At 42.6% G+C, this 15,638-nt stretch overlaps 1 long non-coding RNA gene across 1 annotated transcript in view; it reads right to left on the bottom strand.

Annotated features, from left to right (window-relative positions):
* Positions 1–15,638, bottom strand: part of LOC129194434 (uncharacterized) — a 119,295-nt gene that overhangs the window by 65,062 nt on the left and 38,595 nt on the right. Inside the window, exon 2 of the long non-coding RNA XR_008573761.1 lies at positions 12,698–12,801. This is a non-coding gene — a long non-coding RNA (uncharacterized LOC129194434). The remainder of the gene's footprint in view (positions 1–12,697; positions 12,802–15,638) is intronic.

Here is a 15,638-nt window from a genome sequence, read left to right as displayed (position 1 = left end):
CATTTTATAAATACGCCTCTGAGCAGGAGGAACATCGTTTGGTCTCACAAAGTCACTGCTTCCCAAAGAATAAGGTAGGATAGTTAAGGGCAACCTTGAGAGTCGGCTTTGTGAATTACAAATGGTACTGTACTGAACTGTACTGGCTTATACTATATTGTTGTCTTATCTTGCAAATGATCTTGCATTAAGCCAAGTTTAATGTGTCGTGTACAATATGTTGTTAGTTTGCAACTGGGAGCAATTTGCAGAGCTAAGAAGCAAAAAGTAAGGACATGCAAGTGGCCCCGATGTGTTTGCAGAGCATGTTGTGCAAGCCCTCTCTTTCTCCATGCTGTTTTAATACACTAAAAAGGCGTGACAGTGGCACCACGCTAAGCCTTGGGTGAATAGCAAATAGCATTAGCCATCTTTTTTTTTTTTTTTTTTTTTTTGCTGGTTGCAATATCCATTTGTGCCCGCGGCTATGCTAGCCGGCCGCTATCAGACTTATTCACAGGCATTCTCCACACTTCTTGCGCTTTTTAGGACAAAAATTCCAATCTTAGATAACCAAGGGAATTTGAGCCGGAGCGTGCGCACAAATCCAAATCTGCGTTGGTTTTATCCAACAGTGTATTTCCAGGCTTTATTTCAAACTTTTATGGGGATAGGTCATGACTGATTACCAGGAAAGTGATTATATGTTTATATGCCATGTATCCATTTATAGCCCCCGATGGAGAGGGGCTGAGGCTAAACTGCAGAATGCATCCATGAGGCATCCATATTGTCTCATCTCACCTACATCTACATGCACGTGTACACACACACACATACACACACACACACACACACACACACACAAGAGTGATGGCATTGCCCCCAAAGAAAATAGAGCTGTGTGTACCATCCAATTACACTTCAGGGGTGAATAATGGCCTCAATAATATATTCACATTGCCGTCGCCGATCAATTTTTAATCAAGCTGAGAAATATGGAGGAAGCCGCAATGACCCGCTAGGAACTCTCCCATAATGCTTCACCACTGGACTCCCTAATTTTGCACCCATCGCATTAGCTCCTCTGGCTTCCACCCACCTCTCCAGACCTAGCTATAATGGCTCCTTCCAGTAGGGGGAGGGTAGGACAACTAATAGCCAGAACCCAGGCCCGATCATTAACCGGGGCGGAGGTCAGAGGGGTGGTGACCTTATTAGAGAAATGTTGTCTGATGATAAAGCGATTAGCCTGGGACTGAAGGGCTAACATGTATTCACGAGCAAACAATGAGATCATTCCAGCACTTAGTGGATAAACAAGGCGCATGTGTGCAAGATCACATGACCTCTTTCTGAGTGGAGTCAATCCCTGATGGACAAATTTGCTTAAAACTGTTTTTATGGGTTGGGAGTCACATTGCCCTGCAACCCTTACAACACCTTTGTTTGTTGAAGTTGGTAGTCTTGGCAACATTATTTAGGAAAGGGAAGGAACATTTTAATAACCGATATTAAAATGAGATGAATAAATGAATAAAAAGATATGATTACAGCAATCCCTAGTTTATCGCGGTTAACTGGTTCCAGAGGCGACGGCGATAAGTGAATTTACGCAAAGCAGGATTCAATATTACTAAACGCAATGCTTTCGTACTTAGAGCATAGAAAACCATTTTATGACTTTCTAAATATGATTTTGACCATTATTAGAGCCCTCTAGACATGAAATAACAGCCCAATAGTCACCTTTAAATTCATATTACCCAATATAGTAAACATAATCACAACCACAAAACAGCAAAAAGTTATTTATTTATTTTTATTTTTTATTTTTTACGTGATAGAGTGAGGAACCAATGTTCAAACCGCAGTGGAGCCGTGGAGCAAGGGACGACCGTATTAACTCATTTAAAAGCAAAGACGTACTTATGTTTTTAAAAACTTGAACGCCCGTGTATATACGTCTTTTATCTTTTTTTTTTTTTTTTTTTTTGCTCGAGAGGAAAAAAGAGGTGATGCCGCATCTCTCCACTAATGCAGAAGGTGGCAGAAGTGCATTTGATAAGAACTCGCCAGGGATCATGTGATGGTAAAAAAAAAAATCACAAATGACAGGAAGGAGGAAGTGAGAGAGCGTGGAGGAGTGAAGCGTGCGGAAGGTTCTGCATTGCAGGGAAATTTTAACGTGTGTGCACGAACATAGTTCAGTTCCAAGAGTGAAAATTGTTATTTTGATGTAAAACATCCCCTTTTTTGTGTTGATTATGTGTTTATGTGTCAAGGAAAAAATGGATCTTTTCACAAAAAGCTGTTTTTATCCCTTTTCTAGTCGGAACTGATATTTTCCTGAAACTTACGTATGTTCTACTGCTGATGACTAAAGAACAGAAAGAGGCAGGAACAATTTTTTTTTTTCTGACGAAAGATGGGAGTCTAATCTTTCTTTTGGTAGGTTCCATGTTTATACGTATAGCCATAGAACACAATATTCTGTGTGCCTTGAAAGATCAGTTCAAATCGTCTAAAATGGCCGGTACTGAAGGGGTTGTCTTTGGAAGAATGAGTTGAATGAGTTAAGATCAACATTTCAGTTTTTTTCTTGTTACCTTTTGCTCCATTTTTCCCTATTTCTGTATTTTTTTTTTTGTTTTGTTTCTGTGTGCCGTGAACCCATGGAAAAACAAGCCACAGGCCACAAACGGTCCCGAGTGCTGCACTTGGGGCGCTCCTGCTTTGAAAGCTCTTCGTCAGGGTTGAGTGCGTGACGTGACATCAACGCTGTGAGCAACTCTCATCGCCTATTTAGCTTGTTAGCTTCCTTCGTCGCAAGCGAACGATGGTAATTCAAGTGAGAAGAGGAGTGGTATTACAGCTGAAACCGATCTACGTGTTACGACAAGAGACGCTTGATATCGGCTTTCTTACCGATGTCCCACATACCGGTATTGGCCAGAGCTTCATTACCGATAGCAAGGCAACACCTCTTCCCTCAAACCAATGCCAGGTCACATCTCGGGGAGTGAATGAACACATTATCTTTTACTGTGATGCTCACTGGATGCATTTCACAACAATACAATTTAGCTGCACATTTCTATGTAGCACAGTCACCCGTATGAGAACAACGTGCAGGATATTCAACTCTGGACTAAAACAACAAACTTATCTTATCACTATTTTGCGCGATGATTCTTCCTGAAGTGTGACATGAGATTAGAGTACAGCAGAGCGAGTACTTTACAATAATCGCAAATTGCATTCGCACATGGTGAAAAAGACTGCAGACGTACTGAGCTAGCACGCTTTGCTACTCTGTGGAGCACACTGCAGTTTGCGGAGGTATCAATCACGCGCCAGTATCAATACCAGCAAAGAACTATTTAAATATGAGCCGATATCTGCTTTTTATGCCAATATTGAGAATATCCATCAATAATGCCGGACAAAATGATTGGACATCCTTAGTTACAACAGCCATTTTTATTGCAAAATGTTGATCTGAAAAGAGAGCTGGCTTTCAAGGGAGGTGGGCTGTACGCCCTCTGAACAAGTTGTATACACACGGGAAATAATGTAATCAGTTTTCTGGGGAGTAGGGGAAGCCCCAGCCGTGTTATGTTCTCTGAGGGGGCGCTCACTGTTTCACCCCGCACTCGTTTAAAGTAGTAAGTAAGGTCATCCATTGTAGAGGCTAAATCTTCTTACTACCTTTATAACCTATTACTATGACTGTATGTTTGTAAAGGCAGAGTTTTGGATAGAGCGACGTCAGTACCAGAGCGATGGGTTGTGAAGGGGATGGGGGGGGTCACATAGCTCCGCCCATCCAATCTGCAGTGAAACACTTCCTATTTGTAATAAAGCGCAGCCTCTCAGAAGAGCAATCCTTGGGAGGATTCCACAGTTCTCGCTATAAGCGCCGCGTCTGTAAAACAAACGAGCCGGGAGGCAATCGCGGATAAACAAAAATTACATTTCCAATAAAGGCTCTTGTCTCTTTGGACTCCCACGAGCCCCCGAGCCCCCCTCAACTGTTTAACAGCCCTGATATAGCCTCTCATCAGCCTTCCTGTTGAGGCGCCGCCTGAGAGCGCTCGTCTAATGCGAGCGGTTTGAATTATTTCAGGCAATTAAAATGCGAATAGACACAAACTCCTAGAAAGTCGACTACGGGATGTATGATTGGGATTTAAAAAACGTCTCTTTTGACTCCGCTGGAGACGAAACTCAGAGAGCGTTATTTAAAGCGCTACCCCTAAAAAATATTCAATCGTCATCTTCGGCATATGTCTAAATATAAAGAGCTCATAATAATGCATTAGGAGGCAATAAACACGTTAATGGGCAAACAAAAAAGGAATGCGGAGTATTGATATGGATGTTACAGTAATGCTGAGATATAAATACAAACAACAGAGAGACAAACGTTCACTTGGGCATTTTTACAAAAGAAACAGTTTTTTTTTTCCCCCAGACTGCTGAATAAAATTTGTAAAGAATTGCTCCCTGAGAGGTGAGTTAAATAGTTAGTCAATTAGTTAGTCAGTCGAGGGGTGGAAGTGCCACTGATTAACACATTTACATTTTTGTTTTGCATTTCGATGCACACAAAGATGCAAATGGAGGAAATCCTTTTCACTTTTTGTTGTTACAGTCCGCTTGCACTGAGGCCAAGTGGGGCAGTGGCCCACCAGTTCCAACAGATGAACGATTTAGAGAATCTTCATCTATCAATTGACATCCACTTTGCAATGTGCTTTACCGCCGCCTACTGGACTGGAGTGGAACACATCATCGCCCGGCAAGTCACGATTAAATGAAACCAATTTGGGATTGGGATTGTCTTCACTTGTTATCAAACGTATTCCTTAGTGTTTTGTTGGCATTCCTTTTTGCAGTGGTTAACTTATTTTTATGCTTGTGTGGCGACTGAGAATACAGTGGAACCATTGTTAGCGTTAATTAATCCATTTGAGAAGGTCGGGCTCTCATCCAAACGTGCACTAACAGAATCGATTTTCCCATACGAAATAATAAATCTATGAATTAATCCATTCCAGAAAATGTTAACAAAAAACACGTTTTTATAGTTTTACAATTATTAGGAGCTATTTTTTGAATTCACGTGTGTTTCTCACATCAAGTTTTCACTTTTCTTCTGATCACGGCTGCAAAATAACCCAAAAAGGATTCAAAGAAAGTTGCAAGTGCCAGCATGTTGACAAAGAAGATAAGAAACACGACTGAATCCAAAAAAACAACTCACAGAAAACACGAAGGTGGTGTCCGTGTTGATCTCGCTGTCGCATTGAGTCTTCGGCAAGACGTCAGCGCATCTTCAATGAAGGTAAAAGTAACCTGAAATGTTCATGTATCCCTTTCATTTGTCATTTCTATGCATTTAGAATTGTTTAATGCATGTAAAACTAAAACTTTAAAACTATAAAACGGTGCTTCGTGTTAACATATTTGAGACTTGTGGCGTAACTGTTAGATGAGCAAAAAAATTCACAGTCAAACGCTGATGACATCAAAGACGGGCAACGGAGCAGACTTCCGGTTCCTGTTTCCTCGTGTCACTGCGCCACCCGTCCCGGAAACGCAATCGGTTCTACGCATGCGGGCGACCTACGTCACTTCCTCCTTTACCAAATTTTTACAACAGCACACCTGCGACGTCATGTGGTGTGATAGTTATTATTTCAATGTGTGAACATAAATGGTGTATAACCATACTTCATATGTGTAATATATTGGGGGGTTGTTTTATTAGTGATTATTATTAGAAGAGTCCGTTAGCACACAGATGTTTCTCCTGTCTTTTGACCTCCACCAAGACGGAAAAAGATACACAATGCATGTACCGCAGACGTAAACATAAATAAAACACAATAGAACACCTAAAATGCAGTTACAATTCATTGAAAACAACCAAAATCGGAGTGCAATGATGGATTAATGTAGAGGATTCAACTGTTTTTTTTTTTAGGGTTTTTTTTTTGGAAACAGAAAAATACCATCCATCCAAACATAACTTCCTAACAAATGCTTTTGTCTGTACTTTTTCCAGTGGTGAAAACAACTTCATATGGAACAAGGAAAAGAGGGCTTATAAATGATCCACTTGTAACATGGAGATGATATAAGAAAAAAAAAAGATCAATAATGTTGTGATTTTGCAAATCTTAAGGTTTTTGGGTGTGTGTGTGTGGGGGGGAGTGACGTATATTGCTGGCGTAAAATAGATCGACGGATGGCGTACACTACACATGACTAACATGTGACTGTCAAAAAATAGGCCGACCAGATGTAGACGCGCTCCGCACAACCGATTGCGTTTCCTGGACGGATTGCGCAGTGACACCGCATATTAGCTAGCTGCTAACAAGAACATTTTGTGATAAAAAAAAAATACATTAACACAGTTGCATTCCTGCTTAGTGTTAATAAAATGTCAAGACACTCGCCATATTGTAGCATACCGAAGCAAAATTTTTTTCGTTAACTGAAAAACAGGCTAACCGAGGCACCACGCATGGCGCGTTACGTGTTTGTCATTCATCAATAATGTGCTCTGTTGCTGTATGTCCTTTTAGAGGTTAACTTCTTTTTACAGTAAAACTGTAACTTTCTTTTTACAGATTTTATGGCGGTGACAGTCTGACCCTGGGACTGATTGTACGGGCGACCAGTGTAGCGTAACGAATCGACTTCAGAGGGTCCTACTGTAAACGAATCACACACAGCATTGTATAGACAAAGCGACGCATTCATCTCAATATGAATACTCATACTTGTGATAATCACAAAGCGCACGAGACAACCCTTTATGGCAAACACACACAACACACACACACACACACACACACACACACACACACACACACACACACACACTTGCAATGGCCACAATTCCACAGAATACAGCAGATCCAATGAGATTTTACTTTATCTGATACTGACGCTGACATCAGGCCTTCTTCCTCTTATCAAATCCTGCAAAGGGTGAACTTACTGGCCTGGTCACTCACACGGGTGGTTGTGGTGGGGCAAATTGATGACAGCCCTGCGGCGGGCAGCAGAGAATGCACGCCTCTGTCCATTCCATTATTTTTATTATTACACCAGTATAAGAGCGCAGGCCAGGAGAGGCTGATCTGGTAGCGATGCTGCAATGTGAGCGTTGGGAAGTGAAGGGGGTGAAAGGGTCATGTGACCGAAGCAGTATTTTACACATATATTACATTGTGTTTCCTGTGTTATTCAAGCAACAAAAGACAAAGTGAGAAAGTGTGTGTGTTGATGCGAGAGTGAGTGCTAATAGTTGCAGGGCATTGCTGTCAGTTTTGCAGCGTGATCGGCGCTCCTGTGTGGCTTCTTGCAAACTTCAGCGCGCTCACAGGAGTTTGATAGGAAAACTCGGGAGGGAGATTTCATGAAAAAGTCCCTGAGATCTTTAACTGGCTAATTCCTCTGCTCCCCCCCCCTTCCTTGCTCATCTTTTTTCCCTCGCCTGCTTCTCCGCATCAATCAAACCACTGTGGTCAGGGGGAATCTGAGAATCCTCACGATGCAAAACAAACATGGACTTTTTCTCTCGATGAAAGGAAAAAAATAGTGCCAAAAGACAAGCTGGCACGCTGGCAGGCACGCACTTGTACCTCGCAAACAAGAGCATCTTCGTGTTGAAACGTCGCTGCAGGCACAGTATTTCTCCACTCAGACTCATCAACTCGTCAAGTCTTTAAGGACAAGACTTATTAGCTAAGTTTGTTCCCCTACACAGAAAGTCAGAAAGTGAATAATAAGTTGTGATGTCAGCAAAACTAAAGTGTTTTGAACTTTGAATGAATGAACATGTGTGTCTGTTGTGAATCTGTTTCAGCAAGCATGTAGGCTTCATACAGAGAAACAGCAGCAGGAAGAACTCCTGTAATGTAAAGACTCCAAATAGTCTATTCCATTAACCACTTATCGTCGCCGGTTGCGTGTCTATAAAAGCGCCAGGTTCTCCAATTAGCGCCAGGTCAATAACAGCTGTGGCTGTAGGAAACCAAAAGATGTCGATTCTTTTAATATATGCAGTACATTAACCTCACAAGAGGACAATAACTGCATTTGAAGTATCATGAGCGGTCAGCTTCCGGCAGCATGATTGACCTCTGCTTGCGCTTTAAAATGTCGGTATGGCTACTCAGCTGCCGGTGTGGAAGTCATGCGCGTTCGACTTGCCGTACTGTTGTTTATAATTGTCTTGCATGCGGTTTTAATGCTGGCTCAGCAGTTTGCTCCTTACATCTATTACAACACTGGTTCTCTTGCTGTATATCTTGCTATAATAATGTCATGCGGTCAAAGAGAGCTTTCCAATTCCGATTCCTTTCCAATTTCCCATGCATTCAAACTTAGTATTAAAGTAAAATTGCATTGTTACATATAAGTTTCATAAATAACTGCCTCTCTCCAATTATCGCCTGCTTCCAATTCTCTCTGTGCTTTAGCTAACTAAACGGCTGGCAATAATTGGCGTACTTATGGTAGCTAACTTAAAGAAGAGCGAGCAACATGGCTGGTGCACGCAGTCACATCACGCAGACAAATTGCAAAGTGGCACGTATCATGCCCATTTCCATGCATGCACATCCCCCGCAGGCCGCCGGGTCCTTGGAACACACATACCCCCCCCCCCAGCTCCACTCGCTCTTTCTTCCTCTGATGTGTTTTTCATGTTAACACTTTGCAGTGCCTTAGGTACATCGTGCGGCTTCCCGCCACACACGGCCCGATCGAGCCCATTTAGGATGTTTTTCATGGGACGGCATCCTTTTTATTTTCCAATTAAACTTTCATACTTTTGTGTTTTCCGCATTCTCTCCTCTTTTTTTTGTGTTGCTATTTTCCTCCTATACAATTTTTGATGGACCACTGATTTTTCTTTTACCCTCTCTTTGTGAGAAGAAAAAAGGCAAACAGAATTACTTTAATCTCTGAAAATGAATCTGTTTTTGCATGGCAACATTAAAAACATGTTAGTACATCTTGTTCTGATTCTACTGTCCTTTGTAAATGACCTCATTAGGTCTAGTCTAATCACTCTATGGACATACAATAAAAAAAGTTAGCCTTTAAAAAATATATATATATAACACACAGTTTTAGAGGGGTATTTAAAAATACATTTGCTATTGTGGCTGTAGTTTGGTTAAAATGGGTTCTTCTGCCTGGTCATCAACCAAAATATCTGCTACAGTATATTATTTGGGGGGGAAAGTAGTGGGCTGAACCTTTTCATCATGAACTAATCCATCACAGGTTGGACAAGACCTCTACAATCTGAATTCTCCATCTTAGGAAGACATCCTTGTATGTATAATTGTATGAAGTTCCAACATTGTGTGAAGAGTTTAGGGAAGGTTCTTTTATGTTCCTCGTCCACACAGCAAGCTCCTTAAAGGCATATTAGGAAGAGTTTGCTGTGGAAGAACTAGAACAGATAAAACATCAGTGACCTCACAAATGGACAAAAATTCCCACAGCCGCAGTGCAAAAATCACACCTTCGCAGAAGAATGGAGGCTGTCCTCCGTCTGTTCTTCCGTTTTCACTTCCTGTAGGCGCATGTCTCAATATTTTTGTCCATAAACTGAATTCTGTAATGGTGGACCCGCATGACGGATGGGGAGCGTACCAAGCTATAGAACACATCTCGTCATCACGCACCACGAGGCTCAACAACAATCAGAAAGCAAAGGAGAGAAAACAAAAGACGACAGAGAGGCGAACGAGCGTCCTCTCATCTCGTGTCTCATCACCTTACTTCAATGGCGATGTCTTCAATTTGAATTGTTTGCACAACAAAAAGCTTTTTGATGCATCAGTCAGCTTCACTGATGTCACATTGCATCTGACACCCCCAAAGCCTGAGGAATTGATCCCACCGGCAAGGCCATTGATCGAGTCGGGGTTTGAGTGCACGCTCGGGCCGAGCATCGGGGAAAGGGTCAGGAGCGGGTCTTTTGTGAATGGAATCAATGTTTTTTTTGTTGTTGGTTTTTTTTTTTTTAAAGACAAGTTGTATGTAGTATTTTGGTCAGGAGGCGTCAGTAATGTTCCATTGATGAGACATGACGTTAGATTACATTTTCTTCACAAAGCATGGAGTCAGCCGTGGCATGTCCGACGTCCGATGTCCTCCCATTACCCATGGAAGTGGTAAGTTATATGCAGTATTGTGGTCACTCGGCATCAGTAATGTTATGAGACATGACATTAGATTACATTATCTTCCACACTGTATGGAGATTGGCTGTTGAACCAGCAGAGCTGAGCGGACATGTCGTGGCTGACTGAGATCAAGATCCTTTCATTCCATATGGAAGTGGTAAGTTTTTGTCACCTTTGTCTTCCTTCCCCACTCCACTTTGAAACTCTTAAGTTTAGAATAAGTAAATTGAAGGGGCTAACTATTTAGCTCAGTAGCTTGCTATGCTAGCGGCGGGCGTCTGTCATGTCCCTGCAGTGATCCCGTAGCCTGAGCAATGTGACGTAAACAAATAATAATAGGAGTGTAAACGTGACTATTGGAGTGTTATTTCATGTCTACATGGGTTTAATAATGTAAAACCTGTATTTAGAAAGTCATAAACAAGTTTACTTTGCTGTAACTATGAAAATATCCCATTTATTAACATTGATTCATATATTGGCCACACGGTGGACTAGTGGTTAGCATATTGGCCACACAGTCAGTCAGGAGATTGCGTTCGAATCTCCGTTGGGCGTTTCTGTGTGGAGTTTGCATGTTCTCCCAGTGCGTGCTTGGGTTTTCTCCTGGTACTCCGGTTTCCTCCCTCACTCCAAAATCATGCATGTTAGGTTAATTGGCGACTCTAAATTGTCCATAGGTATGAATGTGAGTGTGAATGATTGTTAGTCTGTATGTGCCCTGCGATTGGCTGGCGACCAGTCCAGGGTGTACCCCGCCTGTCGCCTGAAGTCAGCTGGGATAGGCTCCAGCATGCCCCCGTGACCCTAATGACGAGAAGTGGTATAGAAAATGGATGGATGGATGGATTCATATATTGCGGAAATTCATTTATCACGGTCAATTAACCGCGATCAACAAGGGATTACTGTATTTCCATTCAAGTTCAATTATTGCTGAGGGCCTGGGGTTAGGTTGAGGTTAACGAGACATAACTGTGAAAAAGCAGAAAGAGGAAGGCTGCAGGCTTTTAGAATGGAGGGCCACAGAGACAGCCTGCTGAAGGGGCCCAGGACACGAGGAGTTGTTGCCGCTGGGTAATGAATAAAGAAAGACCCCCTCCAACCATCTACCTTCTTCTCCCTCTTTCCTGCTCTCCATATTTGGCTCATGCACACAAATGCAAACACGCGTGAGCGCCATCGGCCTGACAGGCGTAGGATACTGCCTAAGGTTTAGTGCAGATTGTGTGGTTGCATCTGTACAGGTGTGGGAGCATGCAGCCATCTGTTGTCTTTTTAGACTTCTGTCCTTATTGATTCAAGGCTGTCACTGAGTTTGGGGCAAGAGGGCCTCAGTGCAAAGCTCCACGTTTGGTATCAGGCACACGGCAACATGAAGCTACAAGGCTTTAGAGCCACGAGGACGACGGACAGGCTGAGAGAATATCCTCAATTATTCAGCTCGGCCGATCGAGACGCCAACGACGGCGCTGAGACCTTTTAGCTTGTGAGTCGATGTGACATTTCTAAACGGCCCTTGCCGCCGCTCAATGAAATATAGATATTTTGTTTTGTTACCAACGGGATTAATTTGTCATTGCAGGGGTTCACGACGGGAGGAAAGGGAGAAGATGGCGGCCGCAGGGTGATGGTGAGAGAAAGCGGTTGGAGCGCATGGTGCCGTCAACATGGACTAATAAAGGTTTTTGAATTTCTTCATGACCTTCCGTTACGAACCTGGACATTCAGCAGTCTACACTCGTCATCCACAACATGAAGTACATTTGCACAATTTAATGAGACCAAAAGAGCTGGATCAAACAATATGCTTATTACCATTACCAGCACCAGTACCATTACCATAGTGGTAGTAGTTTTCATTGAGGTAATATATAACTGCATTGCATCATGCTGAGAGATGATTCTAACACATCGTTACCTTATTTTGGGACATTAGACGGTCAAAACATTAGAAACAGCTCTCAGTGTGAAGTTATACCATTGAATGACAAAAACAATGGCCAAAGATCCTCTATATAACAGAAGCACTCTGCTGTTTTTAAAGAACTGCTGCAAAAACGCAGAGTGCCCTGATGGTTTTAAGCACCCGCTGCAAAGAAAACGCTTGTCAAAGATTATCTTCGTGACGGCAGCACTCTGCTATTTTTAAAGACCTACAGCAAAAACACTAGTCAAAGATCTTCTGTACAACAGGAACACTGCTGCTGCAAAAAAAATGTTAATCAAAGATCCTCTACATGACAGAGCTCTGGTGTTTTTAGGAATGTGCTGGAAAAAACTTTAGGAGCGCCCAAGTTTTTAATTGATATTGCGGGCCAGTTTAATGTAATTCCCAGGTTGCATTTGGCCCGGAGCGGACATCGTTTGAATCGAACTGCTGCACATTTTGGCAAATCCCGGTGGTCATCCAGTCAAAGCGATACAAGGCTTCAAATTGTAATCTCAACACAGGGCAGTGGGAGAGTCAAAGAGAGACACCGTGTACTCACCACTACTGCTCTCTCTCCACCACGAGAGAAGATTGCATGGTGACCTTGACCCGTCTGCCCCTCGTAAATTACCGCCGGCGTCTCACTCCGGCATGTCATCACATCTGCAATCACACAACTTTGGTGAGCTGGTCAATTACGACCTTAGTCAAGGTGCTGTAGTGCTTCACACAGTACACATCGCTGCAGCGGTGAAGTGGACAATTCGTCAGCTGGCTTGTTATTTGCCACTGCCTGGCTAGTTAAATGTTATTGAAACATTGCTTGTACTGTTATAAGCTATTATGATAGTGACAGTTTGACTATGGAACAGATTATTTGTATTTCCACTCTTTGCTATGGGAGAAATTGTTTAGAACTCCAAAATAAGGTTCAGAAGCATCCTGGATTTATGGATTCTTTTTGATTCTTCCAGTGGCGGCCATGTCGGTCATGTACTGCAGCTACTGGGTCAGGTGTGGGCCCAGGGTGGGCTAACGAGGAAAATAACAGCCTAATTGGGTCTCCATTTTGCGATTCAAATGATAAAAAGTGGCGCGTCCCGACAATAAATCGCGATCTCGAGCGTCTCTAATTGAGCTTGGCAATTAAAGCCAGTCGGCCGTAGGATCATTAAACCTGAGAAATACCCCCCCCCCCCATATGATGAATACGCAGAGGTACATACACGCTTGGTACTGCAAATGAAAGGTGATTGGTGAGCATGCCAAACGAAATGCTGACACAAAAAGCAAAACAGTTGGCGTGGAAAACAAAAATGCAACCGAGGAGGGAGGCTCATCGAGGTTTTGACCTCTGCTGCCTTTCGTTGGCCGTGCTGATGAGCCGCATGCGTAAGCAAACCTGGAAAGGAGGACCCAAATGAGGTTAAAAAACAAGAAGATTGAGATGAGTCTCTTTGTCCTACTGTAAGTCTCACTTTATGCAAATGCAATAGAGTGCTTGACTTTTTTCCTTATGTGTGTGTGTGTGTGTGTGTGTGTGTGTGTGTGTGTGTGTGTGTGCGCGCGCGCGCACTCTGTTATCCATGCTGCTGCGCTCCCACAATGCCCCTGGGACCCATCTGCCTCCCTGTTATTAATTCATCAGGCTTAACCATGCGGCACTTTATGACTCTGTTTGGACTGACGAAATATCGCACACCCCATCTTCTCTCTCGCCATCTCTCTCTGGAAGCAGCGAGCTATCGAAAAACAATATCTGTCACTGGATGATGCTGAGGTGATGTTTCGTTGCCTGATGAATGTCCCGCCTCTTTTCCTGCCGTCTGTGCAGTCAGTCAGCGGATAAGATCAGAGCGTGGGCTATTGTTTTTGGTCAATCCCAAAAACTTCCCTGTCAATTTAATAGCATCAAAAAAAAGTGAGCCACTTAAATCAGTCAGAAGTGATTAAAGACGTACAAAAATAAAAACAGACACAAGTGAATATCCTATTACTCTTCAGAAGGCCTAACAGGGGTCCAGGAATAATAACTGGGACGTTTGACGCTCTCCGGGCTTCAGTGCATCCCAAACTTGGTCTTAATTCCCACATCACGCAAATGACTCAGAAAAGTAGAAACAACAGCTGATTGTGGCCACATTGTAAAATAAAGCCCTTTAAAAGAATGAGGCCTATAAACTTTCAGAGATAATCTAAGAATCAGTCAGTGGCCTTCACGTGAATACGTCTTGATTGCCGTGTCTAAACCTATTCCCATCCAAAGAGGCATGGTGAGGAGATCAGAGATTGCGTTCCATCAAAAGAGTTTATCTGGCCGCCGCGGCGGTTGGTGCTATATTGCCGTAAATAGTAGCAGCAGCAGGAGAAGATACGCAGAGCGCTGACAAGACAGCAGAGGAAAGTTTTCTCTGCTGTGACAGAGTCAACACAACTCAACAATGACATCAGTTTTAAATAAATACCAAGGAGCAGATCGGTTGCGGGGCTTAAACTTTGAGATGAGGAAATGGACCTAAAGTTGCTCACTTCACTTTTGTTTCTTTTGACAGCAAAGAGAGATGAAGTGTTTGTGTTAGTGGCGTAAGACCTCAACTCTTTACAAACTAAATGCAAAAAGGCTTGAAATGACTGAACCACCATAAAGGGAAGCACAAATTGCAGCAAATAAAGTTATTTCCAGAAACCTTTATTTAGTTTTATGTTGCTGACTGATTAACTAGCCCTTGTCGATTATCCGAATTTACGAGGAATCGTCCCATAACTCATAAAGGAGGCCAAAGTACCTTTCTCCATCCCTCAGAGGGCAACTAAAGGAGCTCCAAAAGGAGGGCTGCTGACCAGTAGTTCACTACTGGGGTTAGACTGCCCTCCAGAGGCCACAAAGAGAACTCACTCATTCTAGTAGGAGAGTAAAAGACAAAATGCATATTTGCTATAATTTCGACCAACGAACAGTGACAAAACCAACTAAAGTTAATTTCATATAGGCCACCGTGGAGGCTGTGGCCAAAAGCAATACATCAAGCGTGTGAACACAATGCATTAGCCAATATGATTAATAATAGAAAACCATCCAGACAATAAAATGAATCAAGACCAGCATTAGGCTGATAAATAATTCAAAGAATTGGAAGTCGAGCCAAAGGAAAACAGGATTAAACAAAAGTTCTATTCACAGTGGGACTGCTCGACTTCCGATCACCACCATAAAAACTTAATATTAATCGTTGATCCAATGTTTTAACTCTCTGAAATGTCATGCAAGTGTAAAAATAAAAGAGACCCTGTCAGTTTGAACATGTAAAAACAATATGGTCTTAAGATGAAAGTGCAATGTGGCACATTTGTATCTTGTGTGACATCAAGCATGATAAAAGTCCTTCTGTTACAACAAATTGAAAAAAAGCTGAACACTCGCCTAGCCTTTGATGCTCACTGACCTGAGATCAGCTGACGCCTCGTGTGACGTCATTCAGCTGGCGGTTCAAACGCCAAAG

The sequence above is a fragment of the Dunckerocampus dactyliophorus genome, chromosome 14 (assembly GCF_027744805.1).
Source record: "Dunckerocampus dactyliophorus isolate RoL2022-P2 chromosome 14, RoL_Ddac_1.1, whole genome shotgun sequence".
Classification (NCBI taxonomy): domain Eukaryota; kingdom Metazoa; phylum Chordata; class Actinopteri; order Syngnathiformes; family Syngnathidae; genus Dunckerocampus; species Dunckerocampus dactyliophorus.
This window is presented reverse-complemented; position numbering and strand designations above follow the sequence as displayed.